This window comes from Dromiciops gliroides, chromosome 3, assembly GCF_019393635.1.
Source record: "Dromiciops gliroides isolate mDroGli1 chromosome 3, mDroGli1.pri, whole genome shotgun sequence".
NCBI classification, from domain to species: Eukaryota; Metazoa; Chordata; class Mammalia; order Microbiotheria; family Microbiotheriidae; genus Dromiciops; species Dromiciops gliroides.
This window is the reverse complement of record NC_057863.1, coordinates 668410062-668424669: the sequence shown is the minus strand read 5'-3', so window position 1 is coordinate 668424669 and position 14608 is coordinate 668410062.

Here is a 14608-nt window from a genome sequence, read left to right as displayed (position 1 = left end):
TGTAATGAATGTGGGAAAAGGCATTCAAATGACGTACAGAGCTTGTTAGACATCAGAAAATTTATCTTGGCAACAATCCCTATATGGAATCAATGGGGAAAGGTCTTCAACCCAAGATCATCTCTTCCTTTACACCAAGGAGAGGACTTATGAATGTTCTCCAAGAGGACTTGCCTTCCCCTGGAAGATGGAGGTCACTGGACACTACAATATTCACACTGGAAAGACTCCTTAAAAAAGCAATAACCGTGGGGCAGCTAGGTGGCACAGTGGATAAAGCGCCGGCCCTGGATTCAGGAAGACATGAGTTCAAATCTGGCCTCAGACACTTGACACTTACTAGCTGTGTGACCCTGGGCAAGTCACTTAGTCCCAGTTGCCTCACCAAAAAAAAAAAAAAAAAGCAATAACTGTGGGAAGGCCTTCACCTGGAGCTCATACATTGTGTGTATATTGGAAAAATCTTGTGGGACACAAAAGTTGTGGTTCTAAGAGGTCAGGCCTCTTCCTGTGGCCCAGACCTCAATAGATATCACAAACTTCATCATATGCATAAAGCCCCTGAAAATGGATTTGATTTTTCTCTGAAATCCTAAGGTTTCTCAGGACCCCTAAAACATTTCATGGCATTCCTTTACCAAAACTTCTTGAGCCATTCCCCAGTGGTTGGGTAATCACTTTGTCTCATGATGGTGGCTAGCCCAAATCTTTTGGACATTTCTTTTTGTAACAATTTATTTAGGCAGCTGGATAGCACAGTGGATAAAGGGCTCTCCCTCAATCCACAAGACCTGAGTTCAAATTCAGGTTCGGATGCTTACTAGCTGAGTGACCCTGGGGAAACCACTTAACCTATTCCTACCTCAGTTTCCCTATCTGTATAATGAGGTTAATAATAGCATCTATTAACCATAGTAATCTTGTATATGATAAACCCAAAGATCCAATCTTTTGGAACAAAAACTCATTATTTGACAAAAACTGCTGGGAAAACTGGAAACACTATGGCAAAAACTACATATAGACCAACATCTCACACCATATCCTAAAATAAGGTCAAAATTGGTACATGATTTGCACATAAAGGGTGATACCATAAGCAGATTAAGAGAACATAGAATAGTTTGTCAGATTTATGGGCACGGAAAGAATTTAGGACCAAAAAAGATATAGAGAGCCTTACAAAATATAAAATAGATAATTTTGATTATTTAAGATTAAAAAGCTTTTGCACAAAACCAATGGAACCAAAATTTTAAGGAAAGCAGAAAACTGGGAAAGAACTGTTGCAACAAGTATCTCTGATAAAGGCCTCATTTCTCAAATATATAGAGAACTGAGTGAAATTTATAAAAATACAAATCATTCCGCAATTGATAAATGGTCAAAGGCTGTGAACAGGCAGTTTTCAGACAAATCAAAACTATCTGTAGTCATATGAAAAAATGCTCTAAATCACTATTGATCATGGGGACAGCCGGGTGGTACAGTAGATAAAGCATCGGCCCTGGATTCAAGAGAACCTGAGTTCAAATTGATCTCAGACACTTGACACTTACTAGCTGTGTGACCCTGGGCAAGTCACTTAACCCTCATTGCCCCACAAAAAAAAACACAAAAAAACCCAATAAATAACTATTGATCAGAGAAATGCAAATTAAAAGAACTCAGGTACTACCTTACCCCTATCAGAGTAGCTAATATGACAAAAAAGGAAATGTTGGATATTGGATGGGATGTGGGAAAACTGGGATACTAATGCATTGTTGGTGGAGTTGTGAGCTGACCAAACCATTCTAGAGAGCAATTTGGAACTATACCCAAAGGGCAATAAAACTTCATAACCCTTGATCCAGTAATACCACTGCTAGGCTTACATCCCCAAAAACATCCCCTCCAAAAGAAGAAAAGGACCTATTTGGACAAAAATATTTATAGCAGCTCTTTTTTTTGTGGTGGTTAAGAATTGGAAATCAAAGGAATGCCCATCAGTTGGGGAATGGCTAAACAAGCTATAGTATATGATGGTGATGGAATATTATTGTACTATAAGAAATGACAAGTAGGATGATTTCGGAAAGACTTACGTGAACTGATATATAGTGAAGTGAGCAGAACCAGGGGAACATTGTTTTATGAAGAACAGTGAATGACTTAACTATTTTCAGCAATATAATGATCCAAGACAATCCCAAAGGACTCAAAATGAAGCATACTATCCACCTCCAGACAAAGAACTGATATTGATTGAACACAGACTGAATCATGCTATTTTTTACTTTCTTTCATTTTCTTTCTTTTATTAAAGTTTTCTTATACAAAATGACTAACATGGTAATGTTTTACATAATTTCACATATATAACCTATATCTGATTGCCTACTGCCTCAGTGAGGGTAAAGGGAGGGAGAGAAGGAGGGATAAAATTTGGAACTCAAAATTTTAAATAAAAATGTTTATTATAAAAGGAAAAAAGGAATATTATTACTAACAATAACTAATACTATTATTAATAATATTTTCATATATCATAAGTAAATCATTTTACCTTAATCAGTGCCTCATAATTAGTCTTTTTTTTTTTTTAATTTTAGCAGGGCAATGGGGGTTAAGTGACTTGCCCAGGGTCACACAGCTAGTAAGTGTCTGAGGCTGGATTTGAACTCAGGTACTCCTGAATTCAGGGCCGGTGCTTTATCCACTGCACCACCTAGCTGCCCCCTTATAATTAGTCTTTAATGATTTCCTTATATTTCTTCTGGATCTTCTATATCAAATTTTCCATTCAGTTCTGGTCTTTTAGTTACAAATGTCCCTTTTTTTTTAGTTACAGATGTCCATTTTTTTTTCCATTCAGGACTCAGCTTTGCTGGATAAGTTAGTCTTGGATGCGACCCCAGCTCCTTTGCTCTTTGAAATATAATATGCCGGGGCAGCTAGGTGGCGCAGTGGATAAAACACTGGCTTTGGATTCAGAAGGACCTGAGTTCAAATCCCACCTCAGACACTTGACACTTATTAGCTGTGTGACCCTGGGCAAGTCACTTAACCCTCATTGACCTGCAAAAGAAAAAATAAAAGCAAAACAAAACAAAAATGTGGTATTATCTATGTTTTGGGGGTAGCTAGGTGGTGTAGTAGATAGAGCACCAGCCCTGGAGTCAGGAGTACCTGAGTTCAAATCTGGCCTCAGACACTTAACACTTACTAGCTGTGTGACCCTGGGTAAGTCACTTAACCCCAAATGCCTCACTTAAACAAAGAAAGAAAGAAAGAAAACGTGCCAAAATCTATGGTCTTTTAGTGTAGAAGGTGCTAGGTCTTGTGAAACCTGGAATGTTTTGCCACAGTATCTAATTTTTTTCTTGTTGCTTGCCATATTTTCTCTTTAACCTGGGAATTTTGAAACTTAGCTATGACATTCCCGTAAATTTTCTTCCTAAGATCTCTTTTAGGTGGTGATCTGTGGATTCATTTGATTTGTACTTTATCTTCTTGTTCTAGAATTTCAGGACAAATTTTCTTAATTTCTTGTAATAGTGTATCTAGATTCTTTTTTTTTAATTCATAACTTTAGGCAATCTGACAATTCTTATATTGTTTCTCCTTGATCTGTTCTCCAAATCAGTTGTTTTTTCTAATGTGATGTTTCAGATTCTCTCCCATTTTTTCTAGTTTTATGATATCTTGGGGTCTTATAATGACTTGCCCAATTCTAGTTTTCAAGGAATTATTTTCGTCCTTAAATTTTTTTTACCCCCTTTTCTAGTTGGTTAACTTTCTTTTCATAATTTTCTTGGGTTACTTTTATTTTTTGTTCTAATTTTCCCTCATTCTCCCTTATTTGACTTTTTTTTTTTAGTGAGGCAATTGGGGTTAAGTGACTTACCCAGGGTCACACAGCTAGTAAGTGTTAAGTGTCTGAGGTCAGATCTGAACTCAGGTACTCCTGCCTCCAGGGCCAGTGCTCTATCCACTGTACCACCTAGCTGCCCCCTTATTTCACTTTTGAATTCCTTTCAATTTTCTTCCTTAAGATTGTGTATCTCTTTTTCCAATTGGTTAACTTTTTAATAATTTTCTTGAATTGCTTTTACTTTTTTCATATAATTGTTCCTTGTTCTCTCTTATTTGATTTTTTTTTTTTAGTGAGGCAATTGGGGTTAAGTGACTTGCCCAAGGTCACACAGCTAGTAAGTGTCAAGTGTCTGAGGCCAGATTTGAACTCAGGTACTCCTGACTCCAGGGCCGGTGCTCTATCCACTGCGCCACCTAGCTGCCCCTTATTTGATTTTTAAGTACCTTTTTAAGTTCTTCAAAGATTTCTTTTGGGGCTTACATGGCTTTTTATTTAACCTCACTATCTTCCTCTGAATATGAACCCAGATCTTCTTTTACACCAAAGTAGCTACCAATAGTTGGGTTCTTTTTTTTTAGGTTACTCATTTTTGTTTTTAATTTGTATTATTTTATTTTTAGCAGCTTAATATTATTTTAACAAGTTGTGAGTGATATTGCCCTAGGCCTTACTGTTGTTTTCTGAATTCTATCCAGGGGTTTAACCTTGGGGACTCTTCTTTCACAAAGCTCCAACCACGCTGTCCCAAAAATATTCTTGCTTCCTGTCATACTACACTCACTGGTATCAACTATTCATTCTTTTTTTGTTTGTTTGTTTTTGCAGGGCGATGAGGGTTAAGTGACTTGCCCAGGGTCACACAGCTAGTAAGTGTCAAGTGTCTGAGGCCAGATTTGAACTCAGGTACTCCTGAATCCAAGGCTGGTGCTTTACCACTGCGCCATCTAGCTGCCCTCAACTATTCATTCTTTATCACAGTCTTTTCTGTAACCAATATTTGGTGGAGAGTTGAGTCTTAGATGATAATCCAAGCAATATCTTATAAATTGGTAGATCTGTTCTGTCCTAATTAAGCCAGTTGGAGGGTGGCATGCCCTCCAAGAGAATACTGAATTACCCAAGAGAGACAAATGCCAGCTTGGTTACTAATACATTTTTATTACAGTTAATTATGTTAATGTGGGGCAAGGTAACTCACAGTAGTTCAGTCCTGTGAGGCAGCAGGACAAAGTGATATGGATCCCCACACCTTAGGCCAGGCCAGCTGCTTGACCCTCTCACCACACTGTGAGCTGAGTTTCAGAAGTAGCTGCAGCCAATTCAGAAGCTTGGGGGGGGGGGTGTCTCTTTCTCTGCTGTGGCCTGCCTGGGGCTAGATCTGTGTTGGTATGGCCCAGGTCTGGGCTCTACTCCCACCCAAGTACAATAGACCTTTCCTGCTCACCTTCTAAGCCAGAAAATGGCTAGAAAATGGCTAGAAAATGATCTCATGCTGTCCTTTTGTGGGTTCTGCTGCTCCAGGAATTATGGTATTATTTGGAAGTTTTTGGAGTGATTGTGCTCTGCCCCCCAAGGCCCAGATTAAAATAAGCTCTACAGATGACATAAGGGGGAAATGTGCAAAAGACTCTCCCCTGAAGGGCAAAGGGCAAAGTCTAAGTGTGGTATAATCAGCTCAACTTAGCTAAACAAAAGAATCAATGTCTACCTCTATTGGACCCTTAGGCTTGCCCCAAACAAGATTCCAGTAAAGAATTGGACTTTCTGAAGGGGGTGGGGTGGGGAGAAAGGGACTAGGTCTCTGGGTCTCCAAGAAATGAATTCTTAATAATTATTTTCTCACATAGCCTTTCCCACACAGTAATTAATACATTTCCCCTTTTTTCCTATAATTGTTCCAGTTCCTACTGAGTTTCATCAATGGGTCTGACTGGCAGGATTTTCCCCAAGCTACTGTAGTTCACCCATCTATCCTGGAGTTCTCAGGAGGGCTCAGGACTTGCTCCTCCTGCTCCCTTAAATAAGACAGCTTTCAAAATTCAAACTGAACCTAATCTAATATAAAAATGGGTGGGAGACTCATAATTGACAGCAAAGTTGTTTTTTTATTTCGAGACACTAATTTTAAAAGTTACTTTTAAATTGATCAGTACTTTAGTTTGTAAGACTCCCTAAGTACCTAATTAGATGTTCCAATCAAACTCAATTACATTTTGGTTGTTTCCTAATACACAGAAACCTTTTCCTTCCTTTTTTGTGAACCAATAAAGGGTTAATAAGGTAAGCAGGGTCTCTAAATGCTAGTGCTATTTTTTTCTGAAACTTCACCGGCACAGCCCCCAAACCCTTCTCTCTATAATCAGTAAATGACCTTCATTTCCTATGGTAAAACAATAAAGCTATATTTCTGGGAGGGAGGGTAGGTGAGGAATGTGCTTAGTTCCCTTAAAACAAATTCTAAAGAAATGTTAGCCCCCAAAATTCCTAACATTTATTAAAAACATTCAAACCACAATATAGGTCTGGAGGGGAAAGATTGCCCCTTATTTTTCTTCTCTGTCCTTCTAGACCCCCAGAAACTGGTCACAGTTAAGGAGGGAAAGGGAAAGAATCTTTCTGAAAGCTTACAGAGGATCATATTAATTAACAAGACAGAGAGAGATAGATTTGTCAGCAAAGTTTTTCCTTCTAAGCCCCATGCATTTCTGAGAGATACACAAACACAGGCAGAGAAATACAAGCATCCTAACAGTGGTGAGACAGTGGCCCTCATATTAAAAGTTGCTTCTCTTTGGCTTCCTGACTAGATGTCTCTGCAGGTCATGCTCTCGCTCTATCTCCCTCTCTCTCTTTCTCTCTCTCTCTCTCTCTCTCTCTCTCTCTCTCTCTCTCTCTCTCACACACACACACACACACACACACACACACACACACACCTGTACATATATACATATATACATACATACATACATACATACATACATACAAAGAAATTATTAACCTCTTAAAACTGTATCTATCTTGTTTCTTACATATTCTTATCTGACACTTCCTTTATCAATAATTTTCAATTTTCAATCAATATCAATAACCAAATAATGTTCATTTCACTGAATTTTTCCTCCTCTATCTCTTTCCAGTACCTCTGAAGTACAGTTAGAAAGGGAGAGAGGGAGAATGAAGGAAGGGAGGGAGGGTGAGAAAGAGAGAGACAGAGAGAGAGGAGAGAGGCTGTATAGAAATCTTCCATTAAGCAACACAAAGAGCCAGCATCACATGGGATTTCCCAGAAGCCTTTCAAGGCCCAAAGTGATGTGGATTTTCCCAGTGTTCCTGGGTTCCCAAGGCTCAGGCTGCCCCTTCCAAATCTAGTTGGATGTGGGTGGCCAATATGCCATCTTTCCCTTGGAGATGAGGATGGCCAAGATTTTCCCCTGTGGATGCCTCATTCCCCACTCCCCCAGCCCCTAGTTTCCCCAAGACAACAATATGTGGTGGGGTAAGTGTGGAGGGGCAGTGCAGTAGGAACACAGAGATAATTTGGGTCCAAATAGACTTATAGCCTCAACAAAGATGTCCATTCATGCCTCCCTGAGACCCTCATTTCAATAAAGCCCTGTGGACATGCAAGGAACCCTCCAAGAGTTAGACACACAGCTTAGCTTCTTTCTCTCACCTAGTGACATTGGAACTTGTAGGTTCAATGACTTGGAGATCCAAGCATATGATTACCAGATCTGTATGGCCAGCCTTAGTTTCACCATTGGGATTCAGTCTCACATCGCTGCCCAGCTCTAAGACTGCTTAATCTAAATGGTCTAAAAACCCAAATCCTACAATATGTTGTTTAGAAGAAACACATTTGGCCAAGATGGCGGAGGAAAGACATTAAGCTCACAGGGCTCCTGATACAATAACCCCCAAAATAGCAATAAAAGAACCCTTGGGGCAGAAAAACACACAAAAATACGGGCTGAGAGTTTTCTCCAGCTATAGATAGATTTCAGGGGGCCATGCTGGGCCATGAATAAAGCCTAACCCCACAATCGGGCCGACACACCAGACACCCACCAGAGGAACTTGCCCCAGTGCCTCGGAATCAGCTGCAGCATTAGAGTCTTCTGGAACCGAGCACGTGGTCAGACTGAATGGCTGGGGGGGGGGGGCATGGTAAGTGCAGGGGTACCAGTGGATTGGGGGGAAGGATTCGATTGTCCCACCCCAGCGGGCAACCAGGAAGAAATCCTGAGTGGTGGGAGACCCAGTTGGGGGAGGGGAGTAGGGGAGCAGTCTCATCAGAAGCTGAGAACCACACCACAGAAAGCTTTGCTGGTTGGTTTCTTAGTAAATAGGCCTGAGGTTATCTCCGGACCTGAGAACAGGCCAGGTGAGATTAAAGCCTGCCCCACCCCCCCAAACCCAAAACACCTGGGACCCTCTGAAGCTGAGAACAGGAGTGGAGCCAAGAAGCAGCCCCACCCCCCCACCCCCCAGTGGAGAGTTTAAAATCAAGTGAAAGTGAGGCCAGGCAGGCTGAGAAGAAGCCCAACTATCCCCCATCCCATGGTTTAGCTTAAACAGTGTGTCCTGGAAGCAGCATTACACTTAAAGAAGGAGTTAAAAGCCAAGAAATAGTAAGCCAGGATGAGCAGGCAGAGAAAGCAGAAGACCATTGAAAACTTCTTTGGGGGAAAGGTAGACCACAATACAACCTCAGAAGAAGAAGATAATAACAGGGTCAAAGCTCCAACATCCAAAGCTTCCAAGAAAAATATGAACTGGTCTCAGGCCATGGAAGCTATCAAAAGGGAATTTGAAGAGAAAGTAGGAGAAATAGAAAGAAGATGTAGAGAAAAGGAGGAAAGAATGGAAAGGGAAATGAGAGTGATGTAGGAGAGTCATGAGAAAAAAGGCAACAGTTTGAAAAGCCAAATGGAAAAGGAGATTTAAAAACTGTCTGATGAAAATAACTGCCTATGAATTAGGATTGAACAAATGGAAGCTAGTGACTTTATGAGAAACCAAGACACAGTAAAGCAAATCCAATTGAATGAAAAAATAGAGGGCAGTGTGAAATATCTTCTTGGAAAAACAGCTGACCTGGAAAATAAATCTAGGAGAGATAATTTGAAAATCATTGGTCTACCTGAAAACCATGACCAAAACAAAAGCTTAGACACCATCCTCCAAGAGATTGTGAGGGAAAATTGCCCTGATATTCTAGAAGCAGAAGCTAAAATAGAAATTGAAAGAATCCACCGATCACCTCCTGAAAGATCCCAAAAGGAAAACCTCCAGGAATATTATAGCCAAATTCCAGAACTCCCAGGTCAAGGAGAAAATACTGCAAGCAGCTAGAAAAAAGGAATTCAAATACTGTGGAGCTCCAATAATGTAAAGCAAGATCTAGCAGCTTCTACATTAAAGGACCAAAGAGCATGGAATATGATATTCCAGAGGGCAAAGGAACTGGGACTACAGCCAAAAATCACGTACCCAGCAAAACTGTGTATAATTTTTCAGAGGCAAAAATGGGATTTCAATGAGAAAGAGGTCTTTCAAGCATTTGTGATGAAAAGACCTGAACCGAATAGAAAATTTGACTTTCAAATACAAGAGCCTGGAGAAGCATAAAAAGGTAAACAGGAAAAAGACTTCATGAGGGATATTAAAAGATCAAACTGTTTATATTCCTACATGGGAAGATAATACTTTGAAATCATAAGAACTATCTCAATAAGAAATCCAGGGGCAGCTGGGTGGTGCAGTGGATGGAGCACCAGTCCTGGACTCAGGAGAAACTGAGTTCAAGTGTGACCTCAGACACTTGACAATTAATAGCTGTGTGACCCTGGGCAAGTTGCTTGGCCCTGGTTGCCTCACCAAAAAAACAAAACAAAAATTCTTCACAAGAAATTCACAGAAGACAGGGCTGAACTGAATATGAAGGGATGATATCTGTAAAGCATTTATGTTTTGTTCTTTGTAGGGCAGACGGGGAGGGGTGTCTTATGTCTGGGGCTGAATTTGAGCTTGGGGGTCCTCCTGGGTCCAGGGCTAGTGCTTTGTCCACTGTGCCACCTAGCTAATCCATGATGATATCATTAAAATAGGGTTGAGGTGTAGGAGGAATAAACTGGGGGAGGGAGAAGGGGAGAGATGGTCTGGGGAGAGGTATTTCACATGAAGGAAACAAGAAGAAAGCTTATGGAGGAGAGTAGATGAGGGGAAAGGAGTTGGGGAGTGAGTGAACCTTAATATCATCAGAATTGGCTCAAAGAAGGACTAACATACATACTCAAGTAGGTATAGTAATATAATTTTGCCCAGAGTCGGGGGGGGGGTGGGGAGAGGGAGAAAAGGGGTGGGGAGAAAGGAAGGAAGAAAGGGCAGATTGGGGGAGAGAGCAGTAAAAAGCAAAACACTTTCAAGGAAGATGAAGATGTTCTGCGTGACTGCACCAGTATGACATATTGAATTGCTTGATCTCATAGGGAGGGTTGAGGAGGGAGGGAGGAAGAAAAAATTTAGAACAGAGAATTAGCTCAGGGACCCTGATCTCATTGGAGTGGGTTCATGGAAGGAATAGCTTTCATACCCAATTGGGAGGAGCAATCTATTTAACCCTGCAGGAAAATAGGAGGGGAAGAGGACAAGGAAGGAAGGGTGAAAAAAGGGATTGCAGAGCAAGGGAGAGGATAGTCAGAAGTAAGGCACCTCTGAGGAGGAATAGGTAAAAAGAAGATAGAGTAAATGTCATGGGAAGGGAGTGGGATGGAGGGAAATAGTTATGATGATTGATTATAATAGCAAAATGTATGGTACCTACTTTGCTGGGCTTTTGTGAAGAAGATTCTCTGTCAAGCTTAAGGTACTATATAGAGGTTGTGATGAATAGGATGCTATCGGGAAAACCTGGAGAGACCTACATGAGCTGAAGCAGAATGAAATGTACTGTATACAAAATAACAGCAATAGTCGGGGATGATCTGCTGGGAAGCATGTGGTTGTTTTCAGCAAGGCAATGATCCAATGTAACCCTGAGGGACTTATGAAGATTGCAGCCCATCTGCAGAGAAAGAACTGATACTATCTGAAAACAGATGGAAACACATTAAAAAAAAATTTTTTTTCATTTCCTCTTTTACAATTCCTTAATCTGAAGTTTTGGGTTTTTTGACTGTTTTCTCTCACAACTAGCTAATATGGGAATTTTTCCATGACTACTCATGTATAACTTATTTTGAATTGATTGAGTTCTTGTGGGTGGGGGGTGGGAATGGAGGGGGGAAGAGAAGGTGGAACACAATGTTTTTTTTGTTTTGTTTTGTTTTTAGTGAGGCAATGGGGGTTAAGTGACTTGCCCAGGGTCACACAGCTAGTAAGTGTCAAGTGTCTGAAGCCAGATTTGAACTCGGGTACTCCTGACTCCAGGGCCGGTGCTCTATCCACTGTGCCACCTAACTGTCCTGGAACACAACGTTTTTTAAAAATTGATGTTAAAATTTTGTTTTTACATATATTTTGGAAAATAAAATTCTATTCAGAATAAAAAAAAAGAAACACATTTGAGTGTTCTTTTGTTGTTGTTGTTTTTGCAGGACAATGAAGGTTAAGTGACTTGTCCAGAGTCACACAGCTAGTAAGTGTCAAGTGTCTGAGGCCAGATTTGATCTCAGGTCCTCCTGAATCCAGAGCTAGTGCTTTATCTACTGCACCACCTAGTTTTGCCCTAGAAGAACCACATTTGAAACAGAAAGATACACACAGGGTAAAGGTAAGGGACAGGAAAATAATTTTTTATGGTTCAGCTGAAGTAAAGAGAGCAGGGATAGCAATCATGATTTCAGACAAAGCAAAAGCAAAAATAAAACCAATTAAAAGAGATAATGGACTTAACATATATGCATCAAGTGGTATAGCATCTAAATTTTGAAGAAGTTGAATGACTTATAGGAGTAAATAGATAATAAAACTATCCTAGTGGGGGACCTTAACCTTCCCCTCTCAGAACTGGATAAATCTAACCAAAAAATAAACATGAAAGAAGTTAAGGAAGTGAATAAAATTATGGAAAAGTTAGATGTAATAGATCTCTATAGAAAACTGAATGGAAATGGAAAGGAATATACCTTCTCAGCAGTACATGGCACCTACACAAAAATTGACAATGTATTATGATATAAAAACCTCATAACCAAATGCAGAAAAGCAGAAATAGTAAACACATCCTTTTCAGATCATAATGCAATAAAAATTACATTCAATAATGGACAGTGGAAAGAAGGATTAAAATTAATTGGAAATTAAATAATCTGATCCTAAAAACAAGTGGGTCAAAGAACAAATCTTAGAAACGATTGATGATTTCATTAAAGATGACAATGATGAGACGACATATCAAAATTTATGCAGTCAAAGTGGTCCTTATGGGGAAATGTATATCTAACTGCTTACATTAATAAAAGAGAGAAAAATCAGGTCAATGAATTGGGTATGCAACTAAAAAAAACTAGAAAATGAACATATTAAAAATTCCCAATGAAACGCCAAATTGAAAATCCTGAAAATCAAAAGAGAGATTAATAAAATTGAAAGTAAGAAAATTATTAAACTAATAAATAAAACCAGAAGCTGATTTTATGGGGGAAAAAACACAACAAAATAGACAAACCACTGGTTAATTTGATCAAAAAAGGAAAGAAAAAAACCCAAATTACTAGTATCAAAAATGAAAGGGCTGAACTCACCATCAATGAAAATGAAATTAAGACAGTTATAAGAAATTATTTTGGGGGCGGCTAGGTGGCACAGTGGATAAAGCACCAGCTCTGGATTCAGGAGTACCTGAGTTCAAATTCGGCGTCAGACACTTGACATTTACTAGCTGTGTGACCCTGGGCAAGTCACTTAACCCCCATTGCCCCGCAAAAAATTAAAAAATTAAAAAAATAAAAATTATTTTGCCTGGGCAAAGAATCTGAACAGCCAGTTTTCAGACTAATAAAAGCGATCTATAATCATATGGAAAAATGCTCTAGATCACTGTTGATCAGAGATGCAAATTAAAACAACTCTGAGGTATCACCTCACACTATCAGAGTGGCAAATATAACAAAAAAGGAAAATATTGGATGTTGGAGGGTATGTGGGAAAACTGGGACACTAATCCACTGTTGGTGGAGTTGGAAAAGATCCAAACATTGTGGAGAGCAATTTGGAACTATACCCAAAGGGCTATAGAACTGTGCATACCTTTTGATCCAGCAATACCACTGCTAGGTTTATACACCAAAGACATCTCAAGAAAGAGTAAAAGACCTATTTGTACAAAAATATTTAGAGCAGTTCTTTTTTTGTAGTGGCTAATAACTGGAAATCAAAGGAATGCCCATCATTGGGAAATGGTTAAACAAGCTGTGGTATATGATGGTGATGGAATATTATTGTGTTATAAGAAATGACAAGCAGGATTTGGAAAGACTTGTATGAACTGATGTATAGTGAAGTGAGCAGAACCAAGAGAACGTTGTGAACAAAGACAGCAATATAGCTATTCTCAGCAATACAATGATCCAAAAGAATCCCAAAGGACTAATGATGAAGTATACTATCCACCTCCAAAGAAAGAACTGATATTGAAGGAACACAGACAAGCATGCTATTTTCACTTTCTTTCATTTTTTTCTTTAATTCAAGTTTTCTTATATAAAATGACAAATATGATAATGTTTTACATGATTTCATATGTATAACCTATATCTGCTTACTGCCTTGGGGAGGAGGGAAGGACGGATAAAATTTGGAACTCAAAACTTTAAATAAAGGAGTATTTACTGAGAGGAAAAAAAGAAGCTATTTTGCCCAATTGTCTGCTAATAAATTTGACAATCTAAATGAAATGGATGAATATCTACAAAAATATGAATTGCCCAGATTAACAGAAGAAACAAAGCACATAAATAACCCAATTTTAGAAAAATTAATTGAACAAGCCATCAATGAATTTCCTAAGAAAAATCTCCAGGAACAGATGGATTCACAAGCAAATTCTACCAAACATTTAAAGAACAATTAATCCCAATACTATATAAACTATTTGGGAAAATAGGTGAAGGAGAACTACCAAATTCCTTTTATGAGACAAATATGATGCTGATACCTAAACCAGGAAGAGCCAAAACAGAGAAGGAAAATTATAGACCAATGAGTATTGATGCAAAAATTTTTAATAAAGTACTAGTAAAAATATTATAGCAATATATCACAAGGATCATTCACTATGACCAGGTGGGATTTATACCAGGAATGCAGAGCTGGTTCAATATTAGGAAAACTATCAGAATAATTGACCATATCAATAGCAAAACCAACAGAACTCATATGTTTATCTCAATAGATGCAGAAAAAGCCTTTGACAAAATGTAGCACCAGTTCCTATTAAAAACACTGGAGAGGGGCGGCTAGGTGGTGCAGTGGATAAGCACCGACCCTGGATTCAGGAGTACCTGAGTTCAAATCCGGCCTCAGACACTTGACACTTACTAGCTGTGTGACCCTGGGCAAGTCACTTAACCCCCATTGCCCTGCAAAAAAAAAAAAAAACCCAAAACACTAGAGAGCATGGGAATAAATGAAACTTGCCTTAAAATGATAAGTAATATTTATCTAAAGCCATCAACAAGCATTATCTCTAATGGGGATAAGCCAGAAGCCTTCCCAATATAATCAGGGGGTGAAACAAAGATG